Source organism: Heterodontus francisci, chromosome 2 (genome assembly GCF_036365525.1).
Source record: "Heterodontus francisci isolate sHetFra1 chromosome 2, sHetFra1.hap1, whole genome shotgun sequence".
NCBI classification, from domain to species: Eukaryota; Metazoa; Chordata; class Chondrichthyes; order Heterodontiformes; family Heterodontidae; genus Heterodontus; species Heterodontus francisci.
In genome coordinates, this window is record NC_090372.1 from 9,533,865 (window position 1) to 9,556,801 (window position 22,937).

The 22,937-nt window shown below is 42.2% G+C and overlaps 1 protein-coding gene across 5 annotated transcripts in view; it reads right to left on the reverse strand.

Moving 5' to 3' along the window:
- Nucleotides 1-20,994, reverse strand: part of cpne4b (copine IVb) — a 379,388-nt gene extending 358,394 nt beyond the window's left edge. For 2 of the 5 annotated variants that reach the window (XM_068054259.1, XM_068054275.1), the window contains exon 1: nt 20,723-20,994. The gene's annotated coding sequence lies outside the window, so the exon portion shown is untranslated. Of the gene's footprint in view, nt 1-13,678; nt 13,770-20,272; nt 20,322-20,722 lie in introns of those variants that run through there. The other 3 variants (XM_068054283.1, XM_068054266.1, XM_068054290.1) reach the window with 3 other exon arrangements.
- Between the last annotated feature and the right edge of the window lie 1,943 nt (nt 20,995-22,937).

The following is a 22,937-nucleotide window of genomic DNA, read 5'->3' on the forward strand; positions in this document are numbered from 1 at the left end:
AAATCAGGAATTGGATTCAGCTCCATCTAAAGCCGCCACCGACACTGAGTGGGATCTGTCACCTTACTGGCAACAACCGGGCATCAGTGGTTCCTGATCTGGCTCCACTGATGACCCAGAGTACCCAGCACCACAGCGCTCCAAACTCAAGAAACACAATCTTGTTTCAGAAGGACACTGGAGTGTTGGAACCACCTTCCCTGAAGATAGCGGCAGGGAGAAGACAACCAATCCCACCACTGCCCATTGCCCACGCACCCTGTTCTCTGGGTCATAACCACACGGAAACCTGTTATTGGATTCTACTGCATCAAGTCACTGTAATCTAAATAAAACACAAGGGTTTTTAACCAAACGTGGTTACATCAAGATGAGGCCCCTTTAACTGGGCAGGTCAAACTGTGATAACGCAGGAAAAGCCTGATCCTCATGCTGAGCATCGCGGAGAGATCAAACGTCACAAAAGGTTTGTAAACGGAGTTAACCTGAGGCAGGAGGCTGCACAACCGGTTTAAGTGAAGGAAAGGGAGCTGCACTGACAGTGACTGACTGGCTGATTCTGTCTAGGAGTGAATGTGGTCGATTAGGACCTGGAATGCAGGCAGCTCACAAGAAGTAAATTTCCAGACGCCTGTCCAGCTCCATCTCCCCAAGCAGTGATGCTGCCTTTGAGAGCCCAGCTGGGTGGCTGAGTCACTTCCCCAACTTCCAGACGTGAATCACTCTTGATGCTTGGGTTCAGGAGACCAGCAGTCGTGAGAATCCTCTACATTAGCAGCTTGAGCCTCCGTGTTTTTCACAACCTGGTTTGGTTTGACCCTCAGAGGAATCATCTTTAGTGGGTAAACTGGCAGGTGATGTCATGGTTTTCTACCATTTGCACTGAAAGCGAGTGATAGTCACTCCTTAGGATCAACTGTTTGGGATATTTCTCCAGTTCAGCCTTCTGGATGACTATCACTCCGAAGGATCAACTGTTTGTCACAGAACCTGAACTAGAGCTCCCAGGAGCACAGTGTTCCTGGTCCCGAGAGCACAGTGTTCCTGGTCCCGAGAGCACAGAGCTCCTGGTCCCGAGAGCACAGAGCTCCTGGTCCCGAGAGCACAGTGCTCCTGGTCCCGAGAGCACAGTGCTCCTGGTCCCGGGAGGACAGTGTTCCTGGTCCCGGGAGGACAGTGTTCTCCAGGGGTTGGTGCTACAGCCATCAGGCTCTTCGGTTAATGCTTCATCTCATGGCCGAGAGCCACATTCAGAATAAATGAGCTTCTCGGCTCGTGGATGTCAATGAGTTCACTTGGCATCTCAACATGGTCAGGGTGTGAATGGCACAATAGGACATTATCTACTTTCAGACTCAGTGCAGGTAATTCAGTGTGTATCAAGACAGACAATATGACAGTAGATCTACAAACAGGGTGGGACTCCCTCCTGGGTCCCTCTGTCAAGATGACATGTTGTTTCCCATTGGTGCTTGAGCGATGGGGTGACATTCTTGCTGCCACATTTGGCCAGGGCGGACAGCACAACAGTACAGCTGAGTGTGCCAAATGTCGTTCACACTGACGAGTGAATGGTCCACAATGAGGTCGTCCAGAATATCTTCAGAACTTGGGGGAGGGTTACCAGATTGATCAACTTATTCGTATCACCAGACAATCCCCAATCTGAAGAAACTCCCACAGTCAGGGTGGAGGCTATCATCCTTTCATTTCCAGATCACCAGGATGTAACAGAAAACTGCAGCAGATGGTGTTTCGTGTTAACCTTTTAGTGACCTCACAAACTGTGCTTCTCAGACACCCTGGTGTTGAATACTGCCAGTCTGACTTCAGAAGTCCACCAGAGAATGCCAAGTCACTTGAAGTTTTGAAGACGACGCTACTTGTTTCTTCGGGAATTTTTTTTTCCGACGTCTTCCACACACACTGTCCAGCTGCCGCTCAGGGTGAAAAGGATGGACCCTGCAAGGGAACAGACTCCGGCTCCCAGGACAAATTGATCAGCGAGTATTATTCACGGGCGCCAGGTCTAAACAGTAAGCTGAACTGAGAGGATCTGGATCCTGCCAGCTTCTGATTGAAGGTTGGCTGTTGAGATGGAATGCCCATCAGATTAGGGTCTAGATGCATTGTGGCACTGAGGATAATGCCCACTTTATCATGTCATCCTGGTCACTTAAGCCTCTGTTCCCATAGGAGTACTTCCACCCTCCTTGTCCTCAGCACTTGGCCAGTCGTCAGCAGTGCGTGCAAGATGTCTGAATGGAGAAGATCGTCTCCTCTGTAAGCTGCTCCCTTCTAGGCTCCTCTTTATTCTCCAGGTGACCCAGCATTTTCCACCCACTGGCTGTCTCTTGGGTCCCGTGGCGAGTGTTTGTCCTATTCCTCATTCTGGGTTGTCTTTAGGTGTCAACAAACTGAGTTCTGGGGCATGCTAAAAGTTAACATTGCACAGGAGCTGGAGAAGGAGGGGACATGCTCTCCAAAATTAGCAAATCTAAAATACACCCCAAGCAAATTGCGCTGATGCTTCCTGATAATTAAGACCACATTCCACCCCCCACCCCGCCACCCCCCCCCCATTCAGTTGTCTATGCTAGCTTTTGCTACAAAGGGATTGGAGTATAAGGGTAAAGAAGTCTCACTAAAGTTGGTGAGGCCACATCTGCAACACGAGTAGTTCTAGTCTCCTTACCTAAGGAAGGACATACTTGCCCTAGAGGGAGTGCAGTGGAGCTTCACTAGACTGGTTCCTGGGATGAGGGGATTGTCCTATGAGGAGAGATTAAGTAGACTAGATGTTTAGAAGAATGAATTGTGACCTCATTGAAACATATAAAATTCTTATGGGGCTTGACTAGATGCTGAGAAAATGTTTCCCCTGGCAGGGGAATCTAGAATACGGGCTGGGGTCACAGACTCAGAATAAGGGGTCGGCCATTTAGAACTGAGATGAGGAGAAATCTCTTCACTCAGAGGGTGGTGGATTTTTGGAATTCTCTACCCCAGAGAGCTGTGGATGCTCAGTCGTTGAGTATATTCAGGACAGAAGTTGATAGATATTTGGGTACTAAGGGAATTAAGGAATATGGGGATAGTGTGGGAAGGTGGAGTTGAGGCAGATCTGTCATGATCTTATTGAATGGGGGAGTGGGGCCGAAGTGTTAAATGGCCTCTGCCAGGTTCCTATTTCTTATGTTCTTATCATTGCTCGCTACTAAATTCCAATCCCTGGAGCACGGCACGGCCTAAAGGAATGGTGTCAGCTCCCAGCAAATTAAAGAGTGTCGCAGATAGTATGTTCAAAAAAAAACATTGGGGACAGTTTTTGTTCAAGCTGGAACAACACAGAGGTAGGAACACTGGACAACCCACCGACCGGTTTCAAGTCAATGCCAAAATTTGGGTTGTAGCAGCTGGACTGGAGATCGTTGGAGACCAGACTCCAAGACCCTGATTACAGATACTGTCAGCAAAGTAGCAGCGAAAAAACAATTGCATTGTAATGCATTGTATTATCAGGGCCAGAGTGATCTCCTGCACTAGATTCAATCACTTCATGGAGACAAAGAGAAATTTCCAAGATTTCTTTTCCCCAAATTGGCCTGGGTTTCTCAGTCTGGTTTCTCACCTCTCCCTGGACATCACATGGTCTCGGGTGGGATGGGAGAATGAGAGAAGTTTAACACCCAGAAGTAAATGTGGAATAAATTGAACCTTACTGTGTGTTCCCTGATCTGTGCATGGAACATAGTAAAGAACAGAAAGGGGAAAGAGATCATGGACCAGAGTTTCTGTTAGGTAGGTTACGGCTTTTTCAGTGCAATTTGCCTGATGCTGGCAAAACCAGTGCAAAAGATTGCAGAATTTTAAGCTCATCCACATTTTGTGCTTGTTTAAAAAATAGTTTGTTAGAAACTGGACTCACCCACAAAACTGGTCATGTCCTTGGATTGAATTAAATCACCATTAGGAATTTCCATTAATTGTGCCTGTTTGCAGGCCTTTGAGAAAAGTGACTACTGTACACCCAAACAATGGTTCTGTGAGGTCTTTTAAAGTCATTTTCAGTTATTTAAAATCTGCGTACTCACAGGTGGTGGAACAGACACTGAGTCTAAAATGTTTATTTTTTTGATAAACTTGTATTAATCAAACTGCACCAAATTACCACTCTTAAATATATCAAAGAATATTTTTTTTAAAGCAAAACATTTCATTTTAAGGATTACTTCCGAAAACCTGACCCAATTGCACAATTGGGCGCAGGTGGGGAGGTTAAATGCAGCAAGCTTCCACGTTTAACTTTAGAGCATTAGGCTGCCTCCGTGTAATCATAGTAGATTTTATATTCAGCGATTTGCAAATGGGTTGGAGTAGAAACCTGAGGAAAACACTTCTCAAATCTCGTGCAATTTACTCCTCAAATCGCCGATTGCACCAAAGTGAAAACTCTACCCCCTGTTCCCCAATGGGGGTTTGATGAATGGCAATTGTCCTTGTGCTTCAGTTACTGACTGGGTGAAATCTCTGAGCCACACACCAGGTAGGGTCCAGCGTCGATCCCCAGTCTGCACCAACAAACATATAAAAAGACCATCAAACCCATTTAACTCGACCAAAACAGAAAACAGTATAACCTCGCACACTGCAGTTCCATCTCCAAAAACATTGTCTCTTGGAACAGACAAAGAAACGTGGCTGATTCTGGAAAAACCTCCGGACAATTAATGTCCAACGCCCTGAAGCTCCACTATTGCTGCCACCACATCACAATCTAACCACTAACTCCCTGTCGTTGGCAATACCCTCTCAGGAACTTATCAACCTCCCCTTTAAAGGAGTGTTGTGACCCCACATTCTGCACATGTTGCACATGTTTGATCCAGAGGGTGATGACTCTGGGACAGGTCATAGAAACCTCCAGCCCAGAGGAAAAAGTGTTACATCTGAAACTTCATCCAGTTCTGACGACCTGAATCACTGGTGAATTTTAACCTGGAGGAGTGCGTGGGTTTGGGTGCAGGTGGGGGGTTAAATGTAGCAAGCTTCGACGTTTAACTTAAGAGTGTTAAGCTGCCTCCGTGTAACCCTCTCGGAAGAGGTGGGTTACCTGTTAACATATAATAGGTCAGTAAAAATACTCAGTATTCAGGGTTGCTTTCTCACCTGTGAGTGGGAAAAGGGTCGATCAGTGTTTGCTGAGAGTTTACTTTCTACACTTCGAACGTTTTCCAATTCACATCAGGATGGGTGGCGTCTTAAGCTGCCTTTCGATTGGACGTCGTACAGGGAGCAATATGCCTAACAGCATGCTGTTTGGAGCTGGGCATCAGGGAGGGAAGCAGCCAAGGTGGAGTGGAGCTGTCAGGAGGCACTGCCCATGACAAAGGTTGTATTTTCTTTCTATGTCAATACAGCAAAGCCTCGAGAGGCCCTGACGTGGCGTCAGGTGGTGCAAAAATCAGCAGCCTCCTAGAAGACGACATGATGCCTGCTGGACCTGTTCATAGAAGCAGAGAATGTTTAAGGCACAGAAAGAGGCCACTTGGCCCATCATGTCTGTGCCGGCTGAAAAATGATCCACCTATTCCAATCCCACCTTCCAGCATTTGGTCCGTAGCCCTGCAGTTTACGGCACTTGACGTGCATATCCAGACTCCTTCTGAATGAGTTGAGGGTCTCTGCCTCAACTACCCTTTCAGGCAGTGAGTTCCAGACCATCACCACTCTCTGGGTGAAAAAGTGTTTGCTCAACTCCCCTCTAATTTTTCTACCAATCACTTTAAATCTGTGCCCCCTAGTCACTGACCTCCCTGCTAAGGTAAATAGTCCCTTCACTTCCTCTCTATCCAGGCCCCTCAAAATTTTGTACATTTCAATCATATCTCCCCTCAGCCTTCTCTGTTCCAAGGAGAACGACCCCAGCCTATCCCATCTTTCCTCATAGCTGCATTTTTCCAGTCCTGGCAACATCCTCGTAAATCTCCTCTGTACCCTCTCTAGTGCAATTACATCCTTTCTGTAATGAGGTGACCAAAACTGCACACAGTACACAAGTTGTGGCCTAACCAATGAGTTTTACAGTTCCAGTATAACCTCCCTGCTCTTGTATTCTATACCTCGGCTAATAAAGGAAAGGATTCCATGTGCCTTTTTAACCACAATATCAACCTGTCCGACTACCTTCAGGGATCGGTGGACATTCACTCCAAGTTCCCTCACTTTCTCTACACTTCTCAGTTTCTTCCCATTAATCATGTATTTCTTTGCCTTGTTTGACCTCTCCAAATGCATCACTTCACACTTCTCCAAGTTGAATTCCATTTGCCACTATTCTGCCCATCTGACCAGACCATCAATATCCTCCTGCAGCCTACAGTTATCCTCCTCGCTATCTACCACAAAGCCAATCTTTGTGTCAACTGCAAACTTCTTGATCATGCCTCCTACATTTGCAACCAAATCCTTAAAAAAACCACAAAAAGCAGGGGACCCAGTACTGATCCCTGCGGAACACCACTGGAAACAGCCCTCCAGTCGCAAAAACACCCATCCACAATTACTCTTTGTTTCCAGCCACTGAGCCAATTTTATATCCACCTTGCTGCATTTTCCCGGATCCCATTAGGGATTTTATTTTTTAACCAGTCTGTCATGTGGGACGTTGTCAAAAGCCTTACTAAAATCCATGTAGACCACAGCAACTGCACTACCCTCATCTATCTTGCTTGTTACTTCTTCAAAAAATTCTATCAAGTTGGTCAATTAAGATCTTCCTTAACAAATCCATGCTGATTATCCTTGATTAATCTGTGCCTTTCTAAGTGGCAGTTTATCCTGTCTCTCTGAATAGATTCTAATTATTTTCCCACTACCGAAGTTAAACTGACTGGCCTGTAATTATTCGGTCTATCCTTCACTCCCTTTTTAAATAGAGGTACAACATTAACAGTTCTCCAATCCTCCAGCACCACACCTGTATCCAGTGAGGACTGGAAAATGATGGAGAGACCTTCCGCTATTTCCTTTCTTGCTTCTTTTAACAGCCTGGGGTACATTTCATCCGACCCTGGTGACTTATCAACTTTCAAGGATGCTAATCACATTAATACTTCCTCTCTACCTCTGTTTATCACATCCAATACTTCACACTCCTCCTCCTTAACTACAATACCTGCATCGTCCCCCTCTTTTGTGAAGACAGATGCAAGTATTCATTAAGAACCAATATCTTCCGCTCCTATGCATAGGTTACCTTTTTGGTCTTTTATTGGTCCTATTCTCTCCTAAGTTATCCTCTTGCTCTTAATGCATTGATAAAACATCTTTGAGTTCACCTTGATTTTGCTTGCCAATATTCTTTCATGCCCTCTCTTCGCTTTCCTAATTTCCTTTTTGATTTCACCCCTCCACTCTCTATACTCCTCTCAGCTTTCTGTAGTATTGAGTTCTCGATGTCAGACATAAGCTTTCATTTTCTGCCTTATCTTACCCTGTAAGCTCCTTGATATCCATGGGGCTGTAGATTTGGCCGTCTCACCCTTTTTCTTAATGGGAACATGTTTATCCTGAACCTCTTGAATCCCCCCTTTGAATGCCTCCCACTGCTCTGACACTGCTCTACCTTCAAGTAGTTGTTTCCAGTCCACTTTCACTAAATCACACTTCAGTTTAGTAAAATTGGCCTTTCCCCAATTTGAGAACTCTAACTCCTGTTCTATCTCCGTTCTTTTCCATAATTATGCTAAAACTGATTGAATTATGATCACTACTACTAAAATGCGCTCCCACTGCCATATCTTCCACCTGGCCATCTTCATTTCCTAAAACGTAGCTTAAAACTGCATCCTCACTTGTTGGACCTGCTACATACTGGACAAAAAAGTTCTCCTGAATGTACCTCAAAGAATTCTGCTCCCTCAATTCCTTTCACAGTAAAACTATCCCAGTTAATACTGGGATAGTTAATATCCCCTATTACTGCCCTATTGTTCTTGCATTTCTCAGAGATTTGCCTACATATCTGTTCTATCTCCCTCTGACTGTTTGGGGTTCTATAGTACACTCCCAGCAGTGATTGCCCTTTTTTTTGTTCCTTAGCACAATCCAAATGGCCTCATTTGATGAACCTTCCAACATATCATCCCTCAGATCTGTAATAGTTTCCTTGACCAAAACTGACACTCCCCCCTCCTTTCTTATCCCCCTCCCTATCGCATCTGAAAACCCTGTAACCAGGAACGTTGAGCTGCCATTCCTGTCCCTCCTTAAGCCATGTTTCTGTAATAGCTATGATATCATACTGCCACATGTCTATCTGTGCACTCAGCTCATCTGCTTTATTTGCTAGACTCATTGCATTGAAATAGATACCCAAGAGCACGGTCAAACTTTTTTTTTTATTTTCTAACCTTTGTTTCCTCTGTCTTCCAAGCTCATCCATTAATTTTCTGCCTTCCATTTCCATTTCTGATTTTGTCCCAACTGAGTCTACCCTCAGTTTCCCATCCCCCTGCCAAACTAGTTTACCAACAGCCATCAAAGTCACCATCGCCCTCAACCTTTTTAGTCTTTGACTCCTTCCAGGGCTCTAGTGGAGACATATCCTGGATCTCAGAGCCAGTGAGCCATTCACAAATGCTCAAGTCAGCTGACTGATAATTGGCAGCCCTAGTGGCCAAGCCATGTCCACTTTGCCAGTGATGATGCCAGCCAGAACGAGTGAGCCTTCGGGGTTGCATCTCTGGCTGGCTTCCCACAGGTACAGGGTGTCACTGACTGCCCACACTTGACAATCTGCTACACACCCCCAGGTCTGTTCACAATCCGCAGGGCCTCCACTCCATCAACGTGCAGCTACAAAAAATATCTTTCTGCGGGTGTGCTTAATATTTCTGGGACGATCTGCCATGATGCTTCTGTCTGCAGCAGTCCAAGCTCCCCAACATCTTTGGAACGGGAAGTAGTCTGAAAGGGGTGGCTCCTCAGAGACAGGGGGTATTTACTTCAAATTTGGCTAATGACACCAGTCAGAAATCTGACCAATGAAGCCAATAGTGCAAAAATGAATGCCATACGACCCCCAGATGTGTGATCAAACAAGACATCGCCCATGCTGAAGATGCGATTCAGGTGCCTGAAACAGTGGAATGACAACGCCATGGTCACAGAGTTCCCACAGACAATAAAGATTTAGATTTAGAGATACAGCACTGAAACAGGCCCTTCGGCCCGAGTCTGTGCCGACCATCAACCACCCATTTATACTAATCCTACACTAATTCCATATTCCTATCACATCCCCACCTGTCCCTATATTTCCCTACCTCCTACCTATACTACGGGCAATTTACAATGGCCAATTTACCTATCAACCTGCAAGTCTTTGGTATGTGGGAGGAAACCGGAGCACCCGGAGGAAACCCACGCAGACACAGGGAGTACAAATATCCATATTAATATATGTCACACCTGATACACTGCAGGTTAGAGACAGAAGCAGCAAATCAAATATTTTCCAATTTGTCACAGGGTATATACAGCTGCACAAAGCAACATATTTCAGATGCGTTATTCTGCCGGTGCTAAATTTAGATTGTGATTCCATTCGACTTTGAGTGCCTGTGAAATCACCACCTCTGCACTGCAGCCCAGCAGCATATTTACATCCAAAGTGTATTCATGAATCCTGCAAATGGCTTTGTTTAACCCAGCTGTGATCAACACCTTCACACTGAGGTCACAACAAAACAGGCTAAAGAATATGTTGATAGCGCAGACTGGAAATGTTGTTAGTTTGAAAAGATTCTGTGCGCATTTACCACTACTATAAAAGAAACTTCACTACAGCTAATCTTAAAAGCTAACAGAGTTTGCAAAGTGATATTTTTCTCCACTATGTAAAAAGGACATGAGGAAATCTGGCAATTACAGAAGTCTCCCTCCAGCGCTGACATAAAGACTGGCAAGACTGTTGAGTCTGCTGCAGAACCTGTGCAGTTTTGCTGCTCTGATGTAGAGATTCGTCCAACCTGATCAGTAAATGGCAGCACGGGAACATCACAGTTCACACTACTCCCCTAATATCATTCCATCGCCTCACTGACGATCTTTCATATCGTCTAACAGTTCATTTTTAGTTACACTGTTTGTGAGCCATTCTCCCTCATGGAGAGGGGGAGCAAGACACAGGGTGCAGGGGTGTGGGAAAGAGAGATGGGGAGAGGGAGCAAGGAAATGAGAGGGGGCAGAGGGAGGGAGGGAGGAAGAGACGGGGGAGAGGGAGAGCATCCAAAAATCTATCAATCTCGGTCTTGAATATACTCTAGGACTGAGCAGCCCAGCTCTCGGGTAGAAAATTCCAAAGATTCACAACCTTCCGAGTGAAAAGATTTCTCCTCATCTCAGTCCAAAATGGCCGACCCCTTATTCTGAGACTGTGACTCCGTGTTCCAGATTCCCACCCTGACAAAACATGCCCCCAGCATCTACCCTGTCAAGTCCCTTAAGAATTTTATATGTTTCAATGAGATCACCTCTCATTCTTCTAAACTCCAAGGAATATAGCCTACTCAATCTCCTCAAAGGACAATCGCCTCACTCCAAGAATCAGTCTAGTGAACCTTCCTAGGACTGCCTGTAAGGCAAGTACATCTTTCCTTAGGTAAGGAGATCAAAACTGTGCACAGCACTCCAGCTGTGGTTTCAGCAAGGTCCTACATAATTGCAATAAAATGTCTTTAATTTTATATTCCAATCCCTTTATAATAAAGGCTAACATGCCATTGCCTTCCTAATTGCTTGCTGTATGTACCTGCATGTTGACTTTGTGATGAGGGAACACCCAGGTCCCTCTGAATACCAACATATCCTAGTCTCTCATCTTTTAAAAATATTCTGCTCTTCTATTTTTCCTACTAAAGTGGATAACATCACATTCCACTGCATTATATTCCACCTGTCACAATCACTTAACCTGTCTATATCCCTTTGCAGCCCCTCTGCATCTTCTTCACAACATACTTCTCCACCTAGCTTTGTATCATCAGCAAACTTGGATACATTTCACTCAGTCCCCTCATTTAAGTCATCAATCTAAATTGTAAATAGCTGAGGTGCAGGCACTGATCCTTGTGGTACCCCACTAGTTACAGCCTCCTCTCTGGTTAAAGGACAGAAAATAATCTTCAATCCGTGTTAATATATGACCCCAATCCTGTGTAACTCCAACAGATGTTAAACACTATTTCCCTTTCATAAGTTTTTGTTGCCTTTGTCTAACCATATTATGATTTGCTAAATGCCCTGACACCACGTGTCTGATAGATTCTAACATTTTCCCTATTACTGATTCCAGGCTGATTGGTCTATAGTTCCCCATTTTCTCTCTTCCTCCTTTCTTGAATAGCGGGATTTGTTTGCTACCTTTCAATCCATAGGGGCCATTCTAGAATTTAAGGAATTCTGGAAGATCAAAACCAATGCATCCACTATCTCTGTAGCCACCTCTTTTAAAACCCTAGGATGCAGACCAGCAGGTCCAGGGGATTTGTCAGCTTTTAGCCACATTAATTTCTCCAATACTATTTCTTTACTAATAATAATTTCTTTTGCTTCCTCATTCTCACTAGATTCTTGGCTCCTCTCCATTTCTGGAATGTTTTTTTCAGTCTTCTACCATGAAGACAGATGCTAAGTATTTGTTTAATGTCTGCATTTCGTTATTCCCCATTATATTTTCTCTGCCTCTAAGGGACACTACACTAATCTCTTCCTTTTTACATACCTATAGAAACTTTCTATGTCTTTTGCTCGTTTACTCTCACATCCTATTTTCTCGCTACAGGTTCTATTTTCCTTGCTTGGGACTGAACTGCCAGCTAATTTGGTTTCCTTCTTACAGTGAAGAGATGGTTAAAAATATTAAAAGAGAGTTCAAGTTGATACAAAAATCTGATGGTTGTTGCAATCAAAACTATCAAGCAGACGGCAAGAATACTTTAAATCCACACACAATGACAAATCAATCAAGGACTGCCATCTCTTAATGGGAGGTTAATAATACAATAATAAACTGAAGTCTCATTTCTTTTTTAAAAAATGATTAAGAAATGCAGGTTTGAAATAGGGCATTCATCTGTCCTTCCATCACTACACTGTAATGAATGATATCTTTAATTTTACACTTCAGATTACACTATTTCAATCAGATATTAGTTATATTAAATTGCTGTGACTCATCAATTAGTGCATGACAGCACTAAACACTCATCATATTTTGCTATAAATTGCTTTCCTAATTTAATTTCTTCCTTTCTCATGTTAATTTATTCTTCCTGCTGATGCAGCTTATGATTCCAGGTTATTTTAGGAACAAAACTGATAATTGTCTTCCTTCTCATTTTTGTTTTAATCAGCCCTTTGCCCCCTATTTCTCTGTCATGGTAGCAAGATGTTTGGACCTGAATCTGTACAGGCACGTTGAATGCTTTTGCCCTGGTTATGGTCACTATCAGTAGGACAATTTTAATTATGGTCCATTTACTCCTCATGTCCACATAAGGAAACAAATATAAAGAATTTTTTACATTTAAATCAAATTCGCAGCAGCCTTGACAAGTAGAATGATACAGTATGTAGTACACAATCAGGAAGTACGGAGCTGTTTCAACAGAAACACGTGGGCAAAATAGGGTTATTTTTAAAATCAGTTCTCAAGTAGGCATTAAAGTCACTACTAGCATGAAACCTATCCCCTGAAATGAGTCTTATTTATAGAAGCACCAATTGAGAATGCACAGAACAACACAAGTATACAGCATCTGGAAACTGGCTGATCTTGGGTACAATCTGATCCAAGATATGCTGCCAATATGGGCCCCTTGCCCAGATTTATTCATGTGTCCTTCAGTCTTGCTTCTCCCTCTCTCTGGACTCAGAACAGATGTTTTGTCCACTCTATGGTGCCCAAGTTGATTGCTCTCATCCCAAGGGAAGTGCAGGGCCCGGAATTTCCTGTCAATTTGCATCCACCAAAAAACCGGTGTGATTCTAGGATCAAGGAAATTTAGATGTAGTTTAGGAACAGGAGTAAGCAATCTACCCCCGACTTAAGCTACGTCCAAATTTCCTTGATCTTTTATGTGGTTTCTTCAAAATACAATAAAAACTAAGCAAAAGATACTGGTAAGAAATAAAGGACATAGAAATTAAAAGGTTAACTTAAGAGGGAAAGTGAAAGAAATAGAGGGAGGTAGAAAAACACAAGATGACAGGAAACAAAACCAATAGAAAATCAAAAACTATAGTTTGAAAGGGATAGAAAAAAAGACTTGGAGCATTTATGGAGTGCCTTTCATGACTAGCGGGCATCCCAATGTGTTTCACAGGCAATGAAACACTTTTTGAGGTATAGTCAGTGTTGTGATGTAGGAAACGCAGCAACCAATTTGCGCACAGCAAGCTCCCACAAACAGCAATGTGATAATGACCAGATCATCTGTTTTTGTGATGTTGATTGAGGGATCAATATTGGTCAGGACACCGGGGAGAACTCCCCTACTCTTCAACAAAACCTAGGAAAATATTTACAGGATGAAAGACTGGGAGCCAAGATAGGAACACGCACAAAAAACAAAAATGTTCTCAAAAGAAGGAATTTAAAAAGGACACTCACAAATCAGGGTGGGGGTTGTTTCATCGTTTCCTTGAACAGTGCTGGCCAATATGCATTGCACATCTGATCCAGATGCTGCAGAACGTAACAGCTTAATCCCTGGTGTGATGTTTTTCCTATACTGCAGGTATTCAGAGCCACATGTAGTACAATTAAATGTATCGCATCGACAGCAACAGGCAGCAATTGCAACCAAAGTGATTGATAATCAGTTTGGATCTAAGTGAACCAGGCCAGGTCCATTGAGCAAATGTCAGAATCAGGATTAATAACCTGCCGTCTACCATCACCTCTACATCTCTATCCCTAAGCCTAAGGCATTGCACAATGAGATCTGGCCCAACTCAATATAAATTAAGAAGTAATCATGATTAATCATGAACTCTCATACCCTAAGACTATGAACACTCACAGCAAAATGTAAAATTCTGTAATGATTGATTATGATCATAAAAGGACAATCAAAAATTTGTTTTTCAAATTGTATCACGACTGCATTTGATTTGATCATCAAAACAATGAGAGGCGTGATAATTAATCCTGATTTCCAAGCTTATTATCTTTGTGCTGTTTAGAATTGTACTCTTCACAATTCAAGTTGGTTCATTCAAACGATCTCAAATCACAATCTGTGCGAAGCTCAGGCAGTTAATCGCAATCCAATATGCTGTATGATGATCCATCTACCTAGCTAGTTAACAACCTCAATCTGTGTCCCTCCCAACAATAGATTAGTGGTTCACTTGTCTTCTTTGTTGCAAGGGTCAGTTTTCTGGTGTCTGATTTTATGAAATTTTTAGGCTTTCCCTGATTGATGGTCTGAACTCAGGAGAAGGACATGTAAGGACAGATATACAAGCCACTCATGGCAGAAGCTTCAGACTTTGATGGCTGTTAATCATTCAAAATGTCCTCACAACAGACACTTCCAGCTTCAAGGTTGGATTGCTTATTAACGGATACTCCAAGTTCCATTTTTTTCTTTCACAATTACAGTTCCTTTTCCAGAACACCACCCAATATAGCACCCACCATCTTGAAAATCTTCTGGATAGACATGAGATGTTAAGCTTCAAATATTGCTAATTCTTTTTTCCTTTTCTCTTTCCCCACCCCCAAAGACATAGATCTTTTATTTGGATGTTAGTTGAACATAGAAACACAGAAAATTTACACCACAGCAAGAGGTCATTCGGCCCATTGTGCCTAGGCCAACTGAAAAGGAACGATCCAACCTAATCCCACTTCCTAGCTGTTAGTCCCTAGCCTCGCAGCCTTCGAGTACATGTGCAAGTATTTTTTTAAATGTGATGAGGGTTTCTGCCTCTAGACCCTTTTAGGCAATGAGTTCCAGACCACCACCCCCATCACCCTCTGGGTGAAAACAAATTCCCCTCAACTCCCCTCCAATCCTTCTGCTAATTACTTTAAATTAATGCTCCTTGGTTATTGACCTTACTAAGGAAAACAGAGTGTATAGGAAGGACCTATCTAGGCCCCTCATAATTTTATACACCTCAATTAAATCTGCCCTCAGCCTCCTCTGTTCCAAAGAAAATAACTCCAGCCTATCCAACCACTCCTCATAGGTAAAATTCAGCATCAGGCATCCTTAAGTGTATTATTTATTTACAAGCCGATATAACCAAGGTCAGCTGCTTATCTGAGCATGGGAGGGATCACAGCCAAGACTGATTCCATTCTCAACCAATGCTTCCAAGCTGGTCACTCATTAGTGATCCAGAGTGAAAATCTTGGCAAGCTGTTCCCTTGCTAACTCAGGGACATTGAAACCAACTGTAGCATTCCTGTTACTTTGGACAGATCAGGGATCATGCCTGGTACTGCCCTAGTCTGTAATGCTCAGCTACTTAACCAGGAAAAGTCACTGAGCCATCAGGAAGCACCTTATTAATGCTTACCACAGTGAATCATGAAGCCCGCGTGAACATTTTGTTTTTGGACAACTATGCAAAAAAAAAAGAATAAATTGATATGCTGTAAAAAAAAAAAAAATTGCTTTTGAGCACAGCACCAAAAGCAATTCCACTGCGATCTTTTCCCCTGACCTACTTAGCATACAAGTGTGGGGCTACCCGGATGTGAATCTCCAGAATATTATAGATTCAGAGAAGAAGAAATAATTCTGCTAGCAATCTTATTGGGTCAGATTTTGCTGCAGCAGACATGTAGTAGCATCTGTTGTTAGTTAGACTTGAACCCGTGACCTTCAGCTCAAAATATTTTTGCTCCGTAAGTTGCTGAACGTTCTAACAAATAATGGTGCAGCAAAGGGAAAGAGAGCACCTGGGACTTGAGAGAACAGGGCAACCATTTGTTGCATCTGCCCCTCATCTGAAGTTGCGGGACCATTTAGCAGCGAGCACCTTTAGCCTCAACACTGTTTTGACAGCAAAATCTGGCTACATCATATCTTCATCCACATTAGTATCACACCCGAATACACGTTTATCTCACTGATACTGTTGATTACCAATTGCTTGATAATGTATTTTACAGAATCACTCTAAACAGGAACTCTCACCACATTTACAAACACCAAATGCCACGAGGTTTAAAGCTGGCATTTTTTGTTTGAAACACAGATGCAACAGAATATTGAAAATCAGATTTCTACTAGACCAAACTGAACCGAAGAACTCTGCATGTGCCTCCCAGCAAAGGCAACAAGAAGCAATCAAATCACCATTGTAGCAACTGTTTGTAGGATAGTAACTGGCTGGCGGTGAGTTACAATGTAGTAATTTAGTCGAGCAGTTCTGATGATAGTGAGCATATCAATTCAATTAAATGACACCCTTCTAATCATTCCCACACATTTTGTTTCATAATTTAATTGATTGTTATGTGGCAAGATACTCAGGGTGTGATAGAGGTGCAATAGCTTAAATGGTTTTAAATCCTGACAGTGACGTGGAGGTACATGCACTGAAGATACAGAACGCTACATACCTTCTGTTACTTAGCACAATAGGGCATTAATGGCTCCCATTCACCTATAGAATACAGCCCATTATCACCGGCCAGGAAGATGACTGAGATTTTCATAGTATGTGGGTAAAGACTACAGTTTATACTTTCACCACAGTCCCTTCAGCTCTCTCTTGCTATTTGCTTGGTTTGCGTGTATAGAAATCCAGCTGTCCCAATTATTTTTGCTCTATTTCTAATTCCGTCCTACTCCCTGCCCTATTTCTAAATCTTCCTTATGCTTCTGATCTATATAAAATAATAATCACTTCCCTTCCCTCATTTTGCTCCACAATTTGTTTCTTTCTGCCCTTATCCGCCAGTCTCATTTATTTTTTAATTTATCCATTTTTTGACCAAGAATCCGAACAACCCAAATTCCAACCTCTAGCAGGCGGAATATACAACTTGAATAGTTAAACTGTGCATGTTAAAGTGTCAGGATGTTAACACAGCATTCCTGGGGTACACTGGCTACACATGGAGTATTAGAAGACGGGATTGCCAGCAGTTATGGGTAGAGTCCTGTCTGAGTAGATTGGGCAGAAGTGAGCACCATACGTGAGGAAGAACTGAAGGAAAACCCAACTGAAATTGCTATATCAAGGGGAAATGTTGCTTGAATGGTACAAGTCAAATCTGAACATGGAAACAAAATGCTCGTCAAAGGGGAAATGTTGAATCCAGACTTACAAATTGTAAATGGTAGCTGAAGATATAGGTCAAGTCTGAATCAACCTAAAGCAAAAACGGCATTTAAACCCAAACATTGCGGCTGAATCTAGTTGGAAAATACACATTAGTAATCGCAAATCCGCAAGCAAATACAGGGGAGTGAGTTGCCAGCCTTTAGAACTTGCTGGTCAACTTCCATCTCGTCACCATTTGCTCCACACACCAACAGCATCGTGTCCTTAGCCTCCCCATTATTTTTCAGAACTTGCTAGATTTGCAGCTTAAACTCACCACAGAAAGTTAAGGCTGGAAATTAACTGCGTAAATACCTTTTAAACAACACGACAGATTGTTAATGCAATGCCAATCAAGCCCAGACAGGGGACAATTGAAACTGTTCGGCTCTCATTCCTGCATGTCGTAAATTGTTATGAGACATTTTAACAATGTCAAATTTTAATTTGTTTGCAACTTTTCTTACTTATCCTTTCTATTTTTTTTCTCTCGTAATCGAATCTTCTTTCCCTCTCTTTCCGTACCTGATTTGACTCTAATTCACCTTCCTTCTCTGTTGTTCCACCGTTTCTTCTTCAATCATTAAGTCTCATTGGTTAAGGAGATAGAGTGTTGGACCTATTATTCACTGAAGTAAAAAACTCTGTTGCCCTCATCCCACACTTTCCAGCAAGTTGTGACGCAAAATAAATTTGAAAGGGAGACTGCAGAAAAATGTCAAACTAACAGGACATGCTAGCAGATGCTCCACTCCAGCAAGATCTGGTCCATTGAATCTTTCTCAGGTAGTTGGAAAATTCAGTGAGTTTAGAGCAGATCAAGTTTTACTGCCAACAGCCTGGCAACCCAATCCCCATTTTAAGAAAAAGCCACAAAATTGCACTTCATGATTATGAAACTTACAAAAGCACAAATGATAAGACTGCCAGAATTTCTGTAATAGCTCCTTCAGCCAGACTGAATAGGAAAGGATTAAACTGCACCAGTGTTTTCAGTCTGTTTGCTTCCACATCTCTGTTTCAGTATCGCAAAGTTCACCACAAACACACACACCATAAAGTTTCAAATCATATTCTCTCATCACTGCTTGAAAAGAATGTTTGGTGAATGATACCATGTCACTACCAATACATAACAGACTGTTTTTAATGGCATGCTATGTTATAGTGCAAACCTTACACATTTTCGACAGCTCCCTTCACCGTGATCTTTTCTCACCCCCTACATCATACAAATCCTCACCAAAATTCCTGCAGGTGTTTGATTTGAAAACGTTGACAACGTGTTTCGGTGTCACCAGCCTGGAGTACAATTTTTGTAAAATTGTTTTGAATCATGAGTCACACCAGATTTATATGGGCAGCCAATTAATTTTAAAATGTCAGTAAAGATAATTGCTCGGGAAAAAAAACATGAGATTAAAAATTGTTTTTTGTACACAAACTGCCCAGTGCTCGATTATTTTGCAATTAACATAAAATAAAACCCAGATTCTGCTGGTTAAATCCCCACCTTTACTGTATCTATTTGATGAAAAATAATTTCTTGGAAAAATTAAACTTCCAGTTTTACTCTGCCATCTTATATTCAAGACTAAAGGAGTTAGTCTCCACGTCTCATTAAAGCTTTTTCCTTGAATGAGTAAAAAAAAAAGTTAATTTGCAGGCAAATTTGCAACAGGATCATTTTTTAAAAGTTTCAATTATAGCATAATACAGACTGAACTATTTGAGATTTCATATTGAGGTTATTAAAGCGGATTCAAACAACTAAGATGCAGTTCTGGGATCTTCCTTCTACATTTATGCATCAATATACTGTCTCTGCCTTGCCATCTCGGTTTCTCAAAAGGGATTTTTTTTCAGTCTACTCCCTTGGCTGTTTTGCCCAACATAGGAATGCTAACCATTGATTGAAGGCAGGTCATTCAACATATATACACACACAACAAAGAACAGAACCACTAACCAACAATTTACAAATATTGAATTATAGAATCATAGAAGAGTTACAGCACTGAAGGCCATTCGACCCATCATGTCTATGCCGGTTCTCTGCAAGGGCAGCTCAGCTAGTCCCACTTTCCAGTCTTTTCCCCGTAGCCCTGCAAATTTTCCCGTCAAATAATTATCCTTTTCAAATTAAATTCAATCTTGTGCATTTCATGTTCTATTACAACACCTCTGGTGATGCCTCTGTAACTGTTGACTCAAGATATCCTGCAATAAAACTGACTTTAAACATTGTGCAAAAGTTTGCGAAGTGATCAATGAATGGAATATTACTGTTTTAACTGTATCTTAAACATATAAATTCTTGCTAAGAGTGTGTATGTAATTAAATGATTTGTGCTTTAATCACTGTTCGTATAGGATCGTAATCCCTGCTGTCACCATTTCTCAAACTTTAACACAAGTAGCAAGACCCACAGTTTTAGAGCTGCACTACAAGCCCCGTCAGGCAGACATTATCTTTAAACCCACAGATAGTGCTGTTTCTTTGATCATTCAGCTTCGTGTTCTATTTTTGTGTTTCACATTCTAAATTGTGTCAAATGCAGCTCACCCCAGTAAAAGCACAAAACAACAATGTTAGAGTCCTCGATCTCAAAGCAAACTTAGTGAAGGTGAGAAATGAGCAGGCTGGAGTTTGGAAATGTTGCGTTTTGTCCAAAATTCTCAAATTATTTCCTATAACCATAGCTTGATCAAAAATTGTATGATCATCTTCCCCAAAGATACATTAAGCTTCTCCAAACCCTGGACATTTCAGCTTCCTGATATCTGCAGTTCAAGTATTTATGAAGTGTCTAAAAAGGGCAATATGTGACTGTAAATATCTCCATCGGTTGCTGTAAAATATTATGCAAACTAGCTCCCATATACACACAAATCTTCCAGAAAGTCTTGTAACCTTATGCATCTTGTTTAGCTTCTCTCCAATCACCGTGCTATGTTGCTCCCTATAGGAGAAAGGGAGAAACTCTTAAGCAGTTAATTACCTTTTACAAGGGGTGAGAATTGAAGGATCAAAGTAAATTTGATTATTAAAGTGAGACTGGCTGCAGCCTGACCAGCGTGCACTAAATTTAGTGAGAATAATTTTTTTTTTAAAGCAATGAAAACAATTTTGTTTGTGATTGAAGTCGAAACAAAATATCTCGCATTTGGCAGACTGCAAAAGATAACAGTCAGAAAGTAACGGGTTGGAATTCGAAACATCTGCACTTTGCGTATAATTTATCACTTGCAAATCACTAAGTGCACAACTGTATTTCACCTTGCAAAGTTTTAAATGCAAGGCTGACAATTATCAATTATAAAAGAGCAACTGGGGGGAAAAAATCATTAAATTATGTATTACCTGCCTTGGAGATGATCGTTTAAGAAAAACTCCTCGCTGGGTTCCAGTAAATAACGATTTGCTTCTGTACTTTATTCTTCCCACTCCACTTTAGCAGTGGCGAGGTGTGTGGTTAACTCTGGAGATCCAGTGTTGGAAGATACACTCCATAATCAGCGCAGTGCCTTTAGTTGGGATTGAAAGACTCTAGCGAACTGAACGCGCACTGAGTTGATAGCGAGACGAGCCACCTCAGTGCTGCTATCTCAAGCTTTTTTTTTCACTAAATCACAGCCTTATTTCTTCAGAAAGCAAGATTTGTTCTTAGATACTACACCAGCGCCCTCTGGAGCTCCGTCTGCTCTTCACCTGATTGCTTAAAACAGCCCATTTGACTGAATTATGTGGCTCAGTGAAAAAAAATCTTGCATTTGTATAGCGCCTTTCACGACCACCTGCCTTACAGCCAATAAAGTAGTTCTGCAGTGTAGTCACTGTCCTAATGTAGCAAACTCAGCAGCCAATTTGCGCACAGCAAGCTCCCACAAACAGCAATGTGATAATGACCAGATAACCTGTTCCTGTGATGTTGAGTGAGGGATCAATATTGGCCAGGACACCGGGGAGAACTCCCCTGCTCTTCTTTGAATTAGTGCCATGCGACCTGTGTGGGCATTCGGGGCCTCGGTTTAACATCTCAGCCAGAAGACAGCACATCTGACAGTGCAGCACTCCCTCAGTGTTGCACGGGAATGTCAGCCTTGATTTTAGTGTTGTAGAGTGGGACTTGTGCCCACAACCTTCTGGCTCAGAGGTGCACTAATACCACAACAAGCGATGTGACACGAACAAAGTATCAATACTTACAAAGAAATAGTTTTTACCTCCTTCTGCCACTTCCTTAACATTGCGTGCGACTGCTCATCTCTGCTCCATCGTTGTCCCAAACCAATTTGGGTTACAACTCATTCAAAACCAACAATGCATGTTGCTTTCACACATAGAGCTTGCACTCCTGTCTTCTCTGAGCCCCAGTACCTTCTCATACCCCAGCAAGTTGACTTCAAAATCCCAATCCTCACATTCAACACCCTCCACAGCCTTACCACAACCCCCTTCCATCCAACTCATCTCTACCTTACCCTCATGGTGCCCCTCACTTCCCAGAGTCCAACATTGGAGGCTACTCATTCAGCCACCACATAACTGCCCCTGAAATTACATTCCCACTGTTACTGCCTTGCTGCCTCTGTCCTAGCTTTCAAAGACCTTCTCATCTCTCACCACCTCAACATCCCTGTGCTTTCTGTTTTCTACCTGTCACCTCCTGATCAGCTTCCACCAGTTCTCCTCTTCAATGAACATTTCAAGGAGTCTTCCTGCATATGAGGAGTGCTGTAAAAAAAAGCAAGCTGTTGTTGCTGTTATATCTGACTTTCTAACTATTTTTCTACAGATGTAGATAGAATACTGGTGGATTTAGAAATTAGTTGCGGGGGGGTATTAACAATTTTTTGTAGATACTGATTAATAACTAAGTTATTTAAGGGGTAACAGTGCAAGACCTGTTGCTTTTTCAGAGACTTGCTCACTTCACATGCAGGTTACAGAATTGCCACTATCTCCAACTCACGTGTAGCAACTGCCCCATTGGCAGAACAGTCTGGCAAAATTACCCTTTTAAGTCCCTTTGTGCAAACAGCACAATGTATCTTTTATGGGTGTTTGTGCAGCACTGTTTCATAATGTACAAAAGCAGTAACATCTGCTGTCAGTAAACAGAAGCCCTACATCTCGTCAAATGATAACAGTAGCACCATTTCCCATTCGCATGATTGAGTTGCAGGTCGCTCCGAATAAAACTCCCACCAACATATATTTTTATGTAGTATACAGAGAAAGACACTGGAGCCTGCCCGAAGTTATCTTCACTCACTATTGCAGTATCCCTCAAATGATGCAAGAGATATGTTCCCATTTCAAACAGACATTAGCTCAGACTAACAGTGTGGTTCACCAATGTTAAATGTAGAAGATCCACTTTTGCCAAAATACATGAGTTTAATATGCAATTTTAAGTGAAGATGCCCATGTCCTGAAAATATACTTCCGGACTTCACAGGACAAAAGAATGCCAGTAAGAACGGTAACCATGTATTAACCGGAATTGTATCATCCTTAAGAAGACAGCTAATCTATGGAACTCTACAGGAATACATGGTAAGTTCAGGTCTGC